General features: G+C 44.4%; 1 long non-coding RNA gene across 1 annotated transcript; it reads left to right on the forward strand.

Moving 5' to 3' along the window:
• Positions 1-4,249: 4,249 nt before the first annotated feature.
• On the forward strand, positions 4,250-5,549 carry LOC120366113 (uncharacterized). The gene is made up of 3 exons (XR_005580864.2): positions 4,250-4,876; positions 5,260-5,322; positions 5,454-5,549. It is a non-coding gene; the product is annotated as an uncharacterized LOC120366113 (long non-coding RNA).
• Positions 5,550-14,981: the final 9,432 nt, after the last annotated feature.

Consider the following 14,981-nt stretch of genomic DNA (forward strand, 5'->3'; position numbering starts at 1 on the left):
CTTAGTGTTTTTAATGATTGCTGTTAGAGACACAAACTATGAGACACTCACAGAGCCAAATAGGGCTGTGGGATCAATTTCCCCTTTTCCTTTGTTAAGGAAGACTCTGAACCTATACACGAAACAGCAGTCATCAGCCTAGTTAGACTTTCCTTGTGGCAAATTCATGACCCCACGCAATGCTAAGTAGATCCTATCGAAATGTGGATAGTTTTACATAAACCTTTTTGTGACATTCATTCAAATGACAGCAATGACATGTTTCTGTTTAAATCCCACATAAAACAACATTTGAGTACTTCGGTGAATAAATTCCTCAACTTTCCTGAGTCCTGGGTAATTTTTGGAACCAAAGGATGGATTTGAAGACCAATGCTTACTTGGCTAGTTATCTGTTTTAACACCACAAGTAGATTTCATTAGTCTGTTATGAGGTTTTAGCTCTTGCTCCTCCCCTCTGCCTGGTACACTTCCCTTCACCAAGCCTGCGTCACTCATCTTTTCCATCTCAGCTCAAATGTCACTCCCTTAGGAAAGTTTTCCCCGACAGTTCCTCTCCCAACTAGGTCAACTCTCTCATGACATGTTCTCATAGTTTCCTGAACTTTCCTTCCATTGCATTTATCAGTCCATAATTCTATATATTCATACAAGTATCTGATGACGTTTGTCTGTCCCTCTAGATGTAATCTCCACAAGCCAGACACTGGGTCTGTTTTCCTCGCTGTACCCCAGTCAGTATCTAGCAGATAGTACATAATAATATTTGTTAAATAAATTAAATGTCATCAGGAACAGTCAGGAGCCAGCAGGTTAAAAAAAAGACGGACAGGCTGAGCATGGTGGCTCATGCCTGTAATCCCAGCACATTGGGAAGCAGAGGTAGGTGGATCATTTGAGGTCAGGAATTGGAGACCAGCCTAGCCAACATGGCACACACACACAAACACAAAACTGGGCATGGTGGTACACACCTGTAGTCCCCAGCTGCTTGGGAGGCTGAGGCAAGAGAATTGCTTGAATCCAGTGAACCAAGATCGTACCACTGCACTACAGACTGGGCAACAGACAGAGACTCTGTCTCGAAAAAAAAAAAAAAAAAAGAAAAAAGGAAAAATGATAGAAAAAAGAAAGGATGAGAGGGGAGCAACCAAAGGACAGGGGCTGGCTATTTTGGCATAGTCCACTTCTCCACATTCAGGAAAAACATTGTGACAGTTTTAACAATCCATAGATCAAAGATTCCACCACAACTTTTCTTCCTTAAAGTAGTCTGGAACTGTCTCCGGTTTCTGCTCCCTTCCCTTCTTTCATAATTTGTAGATGCATAGAGCACCTGTCCACTTCTGCTCTTTATATTTATTTGTTATGTCTTATCTTTTAAGACTGTACTTTTAGAAAACAAAGTTTACTTCTTCCTTACAGTCTATTTTCATGACCAACAGGAGGTCATATATAGTCAATAACTGTTAGTTCCTCTTTCCTAAAATTCGTATGAAATGTCGAGATCCCCAAATAACCAAAACAGTGTTGAAAAAAGAAAAACAAACTTGGAGATCTTACAATTCCTGATTTCAAAACTTACTGCAAAGCTACAGTAATCAAAATAATGTGGTACTGGCAAAAAGATAGACATATTAGCCAAGGGAATAGACAGCCCAGAATTAAACCCTCACATATATTGTCAAATGATTTTCAGCAAGGGCATCAAAAAAGCAGTTTTTTCAACGAATGTTTGTGAATATTTTGAATTAGATATTTGCATACAAGAAAATGAAGTTTGACCCTTTACATCATATACAAAAATTAATCTCATATACAAAAATTAACTCAAAATGGACCAAAAACCTAACTGTAAGAGCTAAAACTATAAAACTCTTAGAAGGAAACACAGGGGAAAAGCTTTATGACGTAAGCTATGGCAATTATTTCTTCACTATGACACCAAAAGCACAGGCAACAAAAGAAAACATACATAAATTGAACTTCAACAAAATTCTAAACTTCTGTGCATCAAAGGATACGGCCAACACAACCAGCAGAGTGAAAAGACAGCCCACAGATTGGGAAAAAATATCTGCAAATCATATCTGTGATAAGGAGTTAATATCCAGAATATATAAAGAACACTTAGAACTAAATCCCAACAGAAAAAAAGCCAACCTAACTAGAAAATGGGCAAAGGACTTGACAAAACATTTCTCTAAAGAAGGTACACAAATGGCCAATAAGAGCATGAAAGGATGCTCAGCATCACTAATCATTAGAGAGGTGCGAATCAAGACCGCACTGAGATACCAGCTCACACACATTAGAATAGCGCCTATCAAAAAATTCCAGAAAATAGCAGGTGCTGGCGAGGATGTGGAGAGAGTGTGCACCGTTGATAGAAATGTAAAATGATGAAGCTGCTTTAGAAAACAATACAGTGGTTCCTCAGAAAAATCAAAGAGTAATTATCATGTAATCAGTGATTCCACTTCTGGGTATATACACAAAAGAATTAAAAGCAGGGTCTTGCACATATATCTGTACATCCATATTCACAGCAGCATGATTCTCAATAGCCAAAAAGTAGTGTCCATTGACAGATGAATGGATAAGCAACATGTGGTATATATACATGCAATGGAACATGATTTAGTCTTAAAAAGGGAGGAGATTCTGACACATGCTACAACATGGATGAACCTTGAGGGCATTGGCCAAGTGAAATAAGGCAGTCACAAAAGGACAAATACTGTGTCATTCCTCATATTCCGCTTATATGAGGCATCTAGAGTTGTCAAATTTATAGACAGAGATAGAAAGTTGCCAGGATCTGAGGATAGGGAGAAATGGGAAGGTGTTTAATGGATACAGAGTTTCAGTTTTGCAAAGTGAGAGGAGTTCTATGGGTGGTGGTGACGTTTGCACAGCAATGTGAGCATAATTACCACTGGAATGTATGTTTAAAATGGTTAAGATGATAAATTTTGTTATGTGTATTTTATCCCAATCTAAAAATATATGAGTTCCTTCTCTATTCATTTCTATTGTGAAATCCTCGCAGAGCCTGGATTGGCACCTTGCATGTAGCATCCATCGATAAATGTATAAGCGAATGGATGACCAGATCTAGAGTTGGAAGGTACCTTTGGTGAAACCCTCTATCCAGCTGATGATTGCTTCCAGGTTGTAGGACACTCGCTGCCTCTCAAAGCATGTCATTTCTTCTTCATTAGAAAACTTTTCTTCACACCACCTTTAAGCTGAAATTTGACTTCCCTGTAATATTTCCCCTTCCTCAGTGATCATAGCTCTGCCTTCTGGGCCCAGAGAGAACAGGCCAAATTTCTACCTCATCTGACCACTTTCATGCAATATAAGAGCTCTGTGCACTGAGGAAGTTAAAGCCTCACCCCAAATGCATCTTCTCCTGCAGAGAGACAGTCTAACTTTTGCAGTTGGATCACACTTAAAAGCCTCAAGAGGAGTCTCTGATCCTGGTTCATTCCAAAGATACACTAAACGGCAAGAACATGGAGGCAGCACGTGAACTCGATGGTCTCCTTGTGGGAGGGGACTCCCATCTCGGAAGAACAAGAACTATTTAGCTTGGAGTAGCAAAATCTCTGAGTGAGACACCACCTGTCTTGAAGAACATTCTATGGCAGAGGAAGCCTTGTTCTGGGTGTACATCAATAGGATATGTTACAGCAAAGCAGATTTCAACTCAATTATATTAAAAAGACTCTAGAACTGCGAGTACATAAAAACTCATAGAATAGTAGTCACTGCAGGAATCATTACTATTAGGTCCCTGCTTCAACTCCATCTCCCCTTTGAATTCAGAAAATAAACAGGCACACGTACGCATGCATCCCATCTATCACACCAGGAGCACTGTGGCACTGTCCATGCCTGACACAAAACATTCTAGAAGTATTTCAGTTTTAATATTGATACACATAGCACAGCTAGTTTCAAAATTAAACAACAATGAAAACATCACCACTGAGAAGAAACTATTCAAAGACCTTGGGTCTCAGGCCCTTGTGCACTCAGGAGTACCTTGAGACCTGTCTTCCTGTTCAGCTGCGTTCATGGCTCTAACCTGGTTCTTCTCATGGCTGGGATCCTCTGACCTTTTATGTCCTGGCAATGACTTCTATGCATTTTGGCAGTGACTGTCTGAATCTCTGATTCAACCCTGATCTCAGCCTCTCGGGCTTCCTCTCTCCTTTAATTCCTTCTGCGGATGGCTGTGGCTTCTGCCAAGTCTGCCCTTCCTGGAGCAACCCGTGCTTTTGAAAAATGACCATGCCAAAGGGGAACTAACACTCCCAGCCTGAAGCAGGTCTTGTCGATCTGATTTTTAAATGATGGAGGAGGAGGTTTGAGGACAAAGCTCATGGTGGCACTACCGCTATCAGGGACGATGCAAAGATCAAGTGGAAAGCGGAAAAGGCTCTTCTACATGTTAGCACATTCACAGACTGAGGACAGAGGGGTATTTAAAGTGAACTGGAACAAACCTGCAACATCCGGTGCGTTCTGCCTTCAAAAATAGCTACCAGTTAGAAAGGGTTATTTACATATTGATTTCATGCTAACTTTGTAATGGAATGTGCTGCCTGCCTGCCTGCCTGAGACCTAACAACTGTCATCATAATTTTTTCTAAAAATACAGTCAGAGAAAAACACTCATTGAACCCTCCACTGGAAAGTGGCTGCAAAAGACCCCCTGATCCCAAACCTGTTTGACAGACCACCGCCAAGGGCAGGGACCCTCAATCACTGCAACCAAGGAACATTTCACAGCGGCAGCGGGACCCTCCCTTCTTCCAACCCGCCAATATTTTTTGTCTTTCTAGAAAACCTGTCATGTTCAAAGGTAAGAGTTTTGGGGAGTGGGGTGGGGTGGGGAGGATGCCTCTCTGGAGCAGAGCAGCCTCTGTGGAAACTCCAGCTGGCCTCTCTTCAGAAATAATGGATGGGGAAGGGGCCCGAGTGCCCACCAGCCCCAGCGCTCCATCCTGGGCGCATTTCTGCCACCGTTTCTCCTGGCATCTCTCTACCAAGGATCCCCACTTCTCGCGCATCCTAACAGCCAGCTTCTAGTGATTCTCGCTTTGGCTCATTCCGAACCTCTCCCCAACTCACTGACCCCCACCCCCACTCCCAGGTCTGTCTCTGTGGATCCCACAGAGCTGAGCCCAGGCGGTTCTGTCGTCGCTCCTCAGTGCAATATTAGCAATTTAAATGCCCCTTTGCCAGGCCTGATGGAGCTGATTCGGTTGTGATCCTGGGCATATGGATGGCATATTTGCTGCGAGCTAGGTGAGACGCGTCGCAGAAGGACCGCTGCCAGCCCCCGCAGCCGCTTTCTCCCGCTCCCGGGCGGCTGGGGCTGGCCATGGAGCCACGGAACCGGCCGGAGCTGGGGGAACTGCCGCCCACTTTGTCTCCAGCCGGCCCCCGCTGCTGGGGACAAATCTTTCATTCATGAACAGGAGCTTGTTAGGCCAACGCCGACTCCAAAGCCACTTAATTAAATTGTGGAAAGTTGCTTGGCCCCGGTGGGAAATTTGCACACAAAGACCCGGGGTCCGTGCTCCCCCCACCCCGGGAGCGCAGCCACAAAACCCGGCCTGGCCGCCCCCCGGCCCCTCCGCTCCCCGCGCCCCCCTCCACCGCCGCTGCGGCAGCGAAAGCGGCGCCCCCTCATTAGAGGGCGTTTGTTAGGGAATGTTTTCCCAGCGATTCACTGACGGGCCTTTCATTCCTCCCTCCGCAATCAAGGGCGGCAAGTGCAGCCTGAGAGCCCTCCACGGCCTGATTGCTGAAAGACTTTCCAAAAGGAAAGAGTGTAAACAGGTACATTGAAAAAGCCTCTTTTCAACAATTATGTAAACATTCCAAACACTATTTGAAAACTTTCACAGTGGAACTGTCAAGTCGGAGCATTCTTGTTTAATTGCACTGGCACAATGGTGGCTCTGGGGCTACCCCAGCTTCCCCCAGACCCCGCAGAGTTTAGCGGGACGTGGGGGGCCCGCAGATAAAGAAGTCACAGGGAGACAAGTGCGCTTCACTCTCTGGCCCGCCGCATCTTTCTGTGTGTGTCCTTGCTCCCTTGGCCTCCAGAAGAACTCCCTGGAAGCAGGGAGGCGCCATCTTTCTCCTGGCTGGATTTCTCCAGGACCTGGGCTCCTGCTCTGCACAGAGGGTCCGTTGATAGTCAGGATGCAGCTAGATAGAAACTTCTGTATCATTTAAGGTTTTCTCCAAAGCGCCAGTGGCCATTCTGAGATACCAGGCAAAATTGTTGGCAACGTTTCCCTCCCGGTGCCCTCCCGCTTAGAATGTTTCTCGCTGGCTCTCCCGCCTCTCCTCTTCTGACTCTAGTTTGCTACTGGGCAAAAGTTTCCTCCTTTTTCCATGCAGCTCAGAGGCTCCCGATTCACTAACTTAACTACCAATGACCCTCATTACATTACTAGGAGTTGGAAGAGTTTAGGCGGCAAATGGCAAACCGCTCCATCTCGTATTCCATGGAGACACGGAAGTCTCAGATCACTTTTATAGATATTTATCTCTGAATCAGTTTAGCCAGTCTGCAGTCATTTGGGGTCCTGCCAGCCTGTAACCACCGGGCTTGCAGGGTGTATCCGAATAGGAACCATGGTTGTGACAAGTGGGATGTGATTTGTTTTCGTTTTTGTTTTTTTAAACTCTATTTTTTTTAAAAGCTGGGGAGGGACAGTCTAAATGTTCAGCAGGAAGGGATTGGCATATCAACACAATGAAGTTCTACAAATGTGTAATATGAAGTCCATGTAGAGATATGGAAAATATTTACGCAACAATGTAAAAAAAAATGAAGCCACAAAATCATATTTGCGCTGTACTGGCAAATGCAAGAAAACGTGTATGCGGCAAAGGGCTGGTAAGGACACACCAGAATGAAAACACTTGTTCTGGGGAGTGGGAATACCAGCACGTTTTACTTCCCAAGCATCTATCTTTAATGTTTTTGCCTGTGTTGTTAAGGTAAGGTCTGGGAATGCTGGAGAGCATCCCTGTACATACAGGGTTGCACATAAAAGCCCACCCCAGTAGCCCGCAGGGAGAAATACACACCAGCCGGCAGCACTCTGCATCCCTACCAAGGATGCAGATCAGAGCTTCCAGGTAAATTCCTCAGGTCTAAAGAGGAGCTAAGGCTTGCTTGCTTGCTGAGTCCCCAGGAGGCAGACACCGAATCAAAACCACAAGATAAATCAGATATGTGTTTCGTAGAAATAGTTATGCTCAGTAGGGTCACTGGCAGAGCAGGGGCCAGAGAGAAAATCACTTCTCTCTGTCCCAGGGGGCTCACTGAAGACAATAGAGGCTCAAAGAGTGAATGTGCCTATCTCCTAGGCTTACTCCATTTGACCAAAGTCAGCACTTAAACTATGCGTACTCTTTGCCAGAGTCTGTTCTACATGTTGGTCCTGTGAGGTCATAGAGTAATTATGATCCCAAAAAATTTGTTTTCCCCCATTGAGTTGTCTTGACACCCTTATCAAAATTCAGATGACCCATATATATTTTTAAAGATGTTGGTTCCACACTTCATTATTAATTAACTTTTGGGGATCAAAATTACTCTGAATTTTGACAAGGCTGTCAAGACAACTCAGTGAGGGAAAGAACAGTCTTTCCAACAAATGACACTGGGATAACTGGATAGCCATGTACAAAAGAATGCTTTTGGACCCCTACCTCACACCACAAACAAAATTACCTCAAAATGGATCAAAGGCACAAATGTAAGAGCTAAAACTACAAAACTCTTAGAAGAAAACAGATGGTCAGGGTTTATGACCTTAGAGTAGACAATGGTTTCTTAGATAAGACACCAGAAAACATAAACAACGAAAGAAAAAATAGGTGGATTAGACTTGATCAAAACTTGAAATTTTGTACTTCAAAGGACATTACCAAGAAAGTAAAAAGAGAAGTCACAGAATAAGCAAAACTATTTGCAAATCATACATCTGGTAAGATTATTCAGGATATATAAAGAACTCTTACAATGCAACAATAAAAGACAAATAACCCAATTAAATAATGATCAAATAATCTGAATATTTATTCAAAGGAGATAAACAAATGGACAATAAGAAAATAAAGAGATGCTCAACGTAATTCATTATTTAAAAAATAAAAACCACAGTGAGATACCACTTCACACCCACCAGTATAGCTATAATGAAAAAGATAGACAATGAAAAATGTTGGTGAGGATGTAAAGAAATTGGAACTCTCATAAATTGCTGCTGGATATGTAAAATGGTATAGCCATTATGAAAAACAGTTTAACCATTTCTCAAAAAGTTAAACAGAGTTAGCCTATGACCCGGCAATTGCAACCAAGAGAATTGAAAACATATGTCCACACAAAAACTTGGACAGAAATGTTCATAGAAGAATTATTCATAATAGCCAAGAATTATAAGCAACCTAAATGTCCATCAGTGAATCAACTGGCAAACAAAATGTGTCATATCCATCCAGTGGAATATTATCCAGCCATTAAAAGGAGTGAAGTACTAATTCATGCTGCAAACAAGACACAAAAAGCCACACATTATATAATTTTATTTGTATGAAATGTCCAGGATGCAAATCCATATAGACAAAGTAGATTAGTGGTTGCCAGGGTCTGGGGAGAAGGGGAAAAGGGAGGTGACTACAAAAGGGTACAGGATTCTTTTGTGAGTGGGAAGAATATGCTGAAATTCGATAATAGAGGTGGTTGTACAACCCTGTAACTATACCTAAAACTGCTGAATTATACACTCTAAAAGGTATATTAGTACAATTTTACACTGCTGATAAAGACACACCTGAGACTGGGCGATTTACAAAAGAAAGAGGTTTAATCAACTTATAGTTCCACGTGGCTGGAGAGGCCTTACAATCATGGCGGAAGGCAAGGAGGAGCAAGTCACATCTTATATGGATGGCAGCGGGCAAAGACAGAGCTTGCACAAAGAAACTCCCATTTTTAAAACCATCGGATCTCATGAGACTCATTCACTATCATGAGGACAGCATGGGAAAGACCCACCCCCATGATTCAGTGATTCATTCATCTCCTGCTGGGTCCCTCCCACAACACATGGGAATTATGGGAGCTACAAGATGAGATTTGGATGGAGACACAGAGACAAACCATATAAAAAGGATAAATTTCATGGTATGGGATATACCTCAGTTTCGTTTTGAAAGGTTCTGCAAACTATAAAGCACCACTCACTATATGATTTCTGTAGCAGGAGCAAGGGGCATTACATGAAGTCTAGAATGCTCATCCGCCTAATTCCCAAGACACCTCTCAGCCTTCATGCGAGTAGGTCACCAGGATAAGCTGGCATGGTGGGTGGTCTGTGCCAGGCCTCGGGAGCCTAACTGGGACTTCTGTGTGCCCATGGGCCCCCAGAAGGAACTGGGGCCCATGCATTCTGGATCTGCTAAGCCCATCTAGAATAGCAGAATGAAGACACTGCAAATAAGCCTGACTGGAAAAGCCCACTCGGACTGGAAGGCTAAAGACACCAAGCCCAAAGCAGAGGGCTTGGGCTAGAATTCCAGGAACAGAACCTCAGCAGGTGATCTTGAGCAGAGACCACCCCTCCTTTAGTGCCCCCAGTTTCTTTCATCACATTGGGCCATTGTGCCATGAGATTCTTTTTTTTTTTTTTTTTTTGAACCAGAGCCTTGCCCTGTCGCCCAGGCTGGAGTGCAGTGGCACAGTTCAGCTCACTGCAACCTCTGCCTCCTGGGTTCAAGGGATTCCCGTGCCTCAGCCTCTCATGTAGCTGGGATTACAGGCACCTGTTACCATGCCTGGCTGATTTCTGTATTTGTAGTAGAGACAGGTTTTCACCCTGTTGCCCTGGCTGGTCTCGAACTCCTGATCGCAAGTGATCCACCTGCCTGTCTCCCAAAGTGCTGGGATTACAGGTGTGAGCCCCCGTGCACAGCCTGTGCCTTGAGATTCTGGTGAGAGGCTTCTCTCATTCTGTGGCTCTGCAGTAGCAACCAAAGTGGGTAGGGTCCCTAGACCCCAAGCACAGCCCTGCTAGAGGAGAGATCCTTTATTTCCCTGGGACGGGCCTGCCGCAGTGGCTGCTTTGGGGCCCTGGTTTCAGACTGCTTCCAGGCCACGGGTCCACCCACCCCCTACTGGCTTCCCTAGCCACATGCCTGGATTCTACCTCAGGTTTCAAACCTGCTTCTCTACATGAGACTGATTTCCAATCTCTGGTTCTCTGTATGAACTGGCTACTGTTCATGCAGATTCTGGCTGCAACCAGAATCCAGCCTACACTTCACATCACCCAGAAGTTCTATATGTCTTTGGCCATAGTCTTCTGAACTCTGGCCTAGCCTGACCAGAGTGGCTGGTACCCAGCGCTCGGAGGGTGCCTAGGCTCCAGCTCATCCCTACTTGCAGATAACCTCCTGAGCTAGAGTCTATGTCAGCTGGCCTCAGGCTATGTCTCTGACCTCCTCTCCCGGAATTCCCACCTTCCTTCATCCCATTCTGACCACACTGGCCTCCTTGCATGTTCTTGAACAGGTCAAGCGGGTCCCATTTCAGGGCTGGAACAGTCCCTCTCCCTAGTACTATAGCGGGCTCCCTCACTTCATTTAGTTCTTTGTTCACATATAACCTCCTTGCAGAAGTTGTCTCTGATCACCTCTATAAAATAGTGCCCCTGTCATATTCTGTCCTTGTAGCCTGCTTTACTTTTCTTTCTTTAGATGCTTTTGGTCTGTCACCCTCCCAGAACAGAAGCTCCACGAGGATTGGACTTTGTTTTGTCACTGTTGTAACCTCAGCACCTAAGAGTGCCTGGCACTTAGCTGACACTGGATACATATCTGCTAATAAATGAATGAATGAATGAGCAAATGAATGAACAAGTGCATACGTTGTCCCATTGGAAGCTATCAACTAATAGAATGGCATATTATGGGCTTTCTCTGAGTCTGAGAAATTGAAAGCACAAGAACAATAAATGACCTTTCTATGTTTGCAAAGAGCTGGGGTGAAAGTGGAACTTGGAGAGAGGAGGCCTTGGTACCCACTCCATGATCGCAAAGCCATCCTTTCTACTCTGTGTGAAATTCCCTGTTTGGAGACATCCTGTATGGTTTACAGAAGAACAGCAGAGCCCATACGGCCAGTGCGGGGCTGCAGCAGGAGCTGGATCTAAAGAGTGAGCAGAGCTTCCGCAGGGAGGAGCTCAGAAGCATCTTAGCACCTGCCTGTGCTAACAGTCCTGGGTGTGCCTTCCATCAAGCAAGCCCTCAGCGGAAGACTGCTGTGAATACACCTGGGACCGTGTTCTACCTTGCTGGTTCTTGAGCAGATCAAAGAGTCTCTGGAAATTCCAGAGCATGAATCCAGAACACCTATGTCCTAGGTTTAGCCCCACCACCTCTCACACTTAAGAAAATAGGACAAGAATGTCTGTGCTGACTACCGTAGAAAGGGAACTAAAAAACCTACAGAACCTGTTACAAGCAATAGGTCACATGGATGGACCCCTGCCTTCACTTGGAGAGGTGAGGAGGTGTTGTGGAAACAGCACTGGGTTTGGAGATTTTTTGCTGAAGTTCCAATTCTCATCACTTAACAAGTTCTGTGAGGGACAAGCCTCCTAACTCTTCTGAACCTTTATTTTCTCAACCATTAAATTCTGAGCTAATAAACCTCACCTCACAAGGAAGCTGGGAGCATTTCGGAACTGAAATTTCATAGTCAGCTGAAGGTCAATACAATCTGTTAGAGTGTGATGTTTTGTGCACCCGAGGAGCTTAGGAATTCATATGAATAATAATAGAAGAAGGAAACTAACCAATCAAAACTGAGAACACTCTCTGTGCCTCAATTTTCTCATCTTCAAAGTGGGAGTAATGTAGAGGCTATCACATAGGATAGTTGTAAAATGCAATACATATAAAGTGCATTATATACATATACACACACACACACACACACACACACACACACACATATATATATATATATATATATATATATATATATAGTGCATGGTTAGCTCTTAGAAGCTCTTAGTTAGCTATTATTGTTGTTGCTATTATTAGGACTGTCATGTACCAGCATTATATTCTATAAATAATAAAATATCAGCAATGAGATATTGACACACGAGCCTCTGCTTGGGCAACATCAATTATCCATTCCACATCTACTCTCCATCCCAGGGTGCCTGTCAGGAGGGAATGACTAATTCCACATTTTAGCTCCTTCCCTGAACATCTGAACCAAAAACTGGTTTCAGTTTCTATATGTAAAAAGCATTTAACGCAAAAACATTATCTTGCCTTTCCATGACAAGAAAAGTTTGCTGATTTACATCTCTGTATGAAGCAGTAAGGAAAAAAGGAAGCTGTGAAATAATTGGTTTAATAAAAATGAACTGCTCATGAGGGGTCCAACCTAGTAATGACAATAATCTTTGGAGGAAGGGGCAAGTGCTGCACCCACAGGTTGCTTTTAACTACCGAAAGAAAGACAGATGCATTCTCTGTGCATCAAAAGACAAAGCCAGGGTCAGGCCTGCAGACAAAAAAAAAAAAAAAAGGCAGATTGCAGTTCAGTATTAAAAAGCACTTTCTACCAAAATAGCTGCCTGGAAATGTAATGGCCTGACTCAGGAGGAAGGGAGTTCCCTGTCACTGGATGTGATGAAGTGGAGACTTTTGCTGCAGAGGAGATGAATACATTGGATAAAGGTCTGAGTTACATTACTTTTAAGGTTCCTTCCAATTCTAAGATTCTATGGCTCTTTAAGTACATAAATTACCTACATAGGAGAGAAGAAAGCCACCCTGGTCCGAATCTCAGATCATGATTCTATGCACAGAAAACTAAATGTGCTCAACAGTTCCCTTTGCCCACTTCCACTGCACCAACCAAAGGAATATAAGAACCTCTTTCCTTCCCCCTCCAACTAAGGGATCAAAACTTTGTCTCTCCTCCACAGGAGGCCTTCTGTCACCAACACGTTCCTGCAGGTCAGGAATACTTAGAGGGCCATGGTTCTGCTGCTCCACTCAGCTGGGTACCACTTCATTCATTCCACAAATGCTTATTGAACATGTTTTTGTTTTTGCTTTTGGTTTTGGTTGTCCTATTTCCAGATACTATGCTGGGTGCTGGTGGTACTAAGTCAAAGAAGACATGACTCCTGCCCTCAGAAAACCTACAGAATGATGGGACATCCATGAAAGTCAATTGGATGTCATGTTACAGTGAAATGGAGGCAGATAAAAGGTGCTCTGAGGAGAGATGTCTAACCTGGACTGGAAAGGCTCAGACAGCTAACCATAGAGTTAGCTAGACCAGTGCTGTCCAGTAGAATCTCCTGTAGTGATGGCAGTGTTCTATGATCTACTAATACAGCAGCTACTAGCCACGTGTGGCGAGTGAGTGCCTGAAATGTGGCTCGTGCAGCTGGGGAACGGAACTGTTCATTTTATGAAAGTCAAAACGTGGCTGTATTAGACAGCATAGATAGGCAAAGGGTGAGAGAAGGCTGTTACAGATAAAGAACAGAGAACAGAAGTGTGCAAAGGCGCAGCATCTGAAGGCCATGATGAGGCAGCCAGTGAGGGGGCCAGAGGAAGGGACCTGTGGGCCCATGGTTGGGGATGGGCTAGATACTGGTCAGCAGCCAGCTCCTGAAGTTCTGGTGTGTGAAGCTACAGAATTTGAACTTCCCATTTATCCTGAACTTCCTGTTTTTTTTGTTGTTGTTGTCGTCGTCGTTGTCTTGAGAGATGGGGTCTTGCTCTGTCATCCAGGCTGGAGTACAGTGGTGCAATCATAGCTCACTGCAGCCTCAAACTCCTGAGCTCATCAGATTCTACTGCCTCAGCCTCCCAAAGTGCTGGGAATACAGGCATGAGTCACTGAGCCTGGTCCTAAGGTTTTAAGCACAGAATGATAAAACTACGTTTGTTTTAGAAGTATCACTACAACAACAGTGTGGAGAATGGATTGTGGGAGAGGCTGTGGGCCAGGGGAGCCTCTGGGGCAGGCTGCTGAGAGCCAGAGCTGCTGAATGGCTGCCAGCAGAGCTAAGCAGGGGCAGTGAGAAAGAAAGGGAAGAGGGCCCCGATCCGACCAGAGACTCAGAACTTCTGTTGCTGATCAGACCTGCCGATGGGGGAGACGTAGCTGGGATGGGACCCCACCAAGGTTTCTGGCCTAGAGGCAGGTGGATGCCATGGGATGGAATTCCCAGGGAAAGGGACTGTGGGCAGAGTCACTGGGAGCATGAGTACTGAGTCAACAGAAGAGAGCACAGAACGGAGCCCTAGAGAAGGGAGACATTCAAACAGTGGACCGAGAAAACAAGTCCACAAAGGATACAGAAAAAAAAAATCAGGTAAAAAGAAATCCAGAAGGTGAGTGTCACAGAAACAGAAATGAGGGAGTTTCTAGGGAGGAGTAAAGAGTGTCAAATGCTGTAAGAGCATTAAAAGGGTGACAGTGAACTTAGAAATTAGGAGGCAAGGGTGGGGTGGGAGCAAATTTAGTGGAGCATTGGGGGTCTTAACACCCCCCTGGATTTGACAATTGAGACCTGTTTCTTCCTGGGATCGCCTGCTTCCCAGAGACACAGGGCCCAGTGGCTTTTAAACATTTCTGAGTCACAAATGCCTTTGACAATCTAATGAAACCTATGTCTCCTGTCTCTGGGAAAATTCGTCCACAAATAAAATGTTGTGTTTCATTTCAAGGACCACCTAACACTCATCCATGGACCCCCTGGTTTTAAAAAAGTCAAAATTACTTAGTTCCTATTTGCTGAGTTCTGGCTGCAGATATCTGAATTCTAACCAAATCGTCTGCTTCCTGGGAATCTACACCTAGACAGAAATCTTCAATTCCTCCATCTCCTGGG

This window comes from Saimiri boliviensis, chromosome 11 (genome assembly GCF_048565385.1).
Source record: "Saimiri boliviensis isolate mSaiBol1 chromosome 11, mSaiBol1.pri, whole genome shotgun sequence".
Taxonomy (NCBI): Eukaryota; Metazoa; Chordata; class Mammalia; order Primates; family Cebidae; genus Saimiri; species Saimiri boliviensis.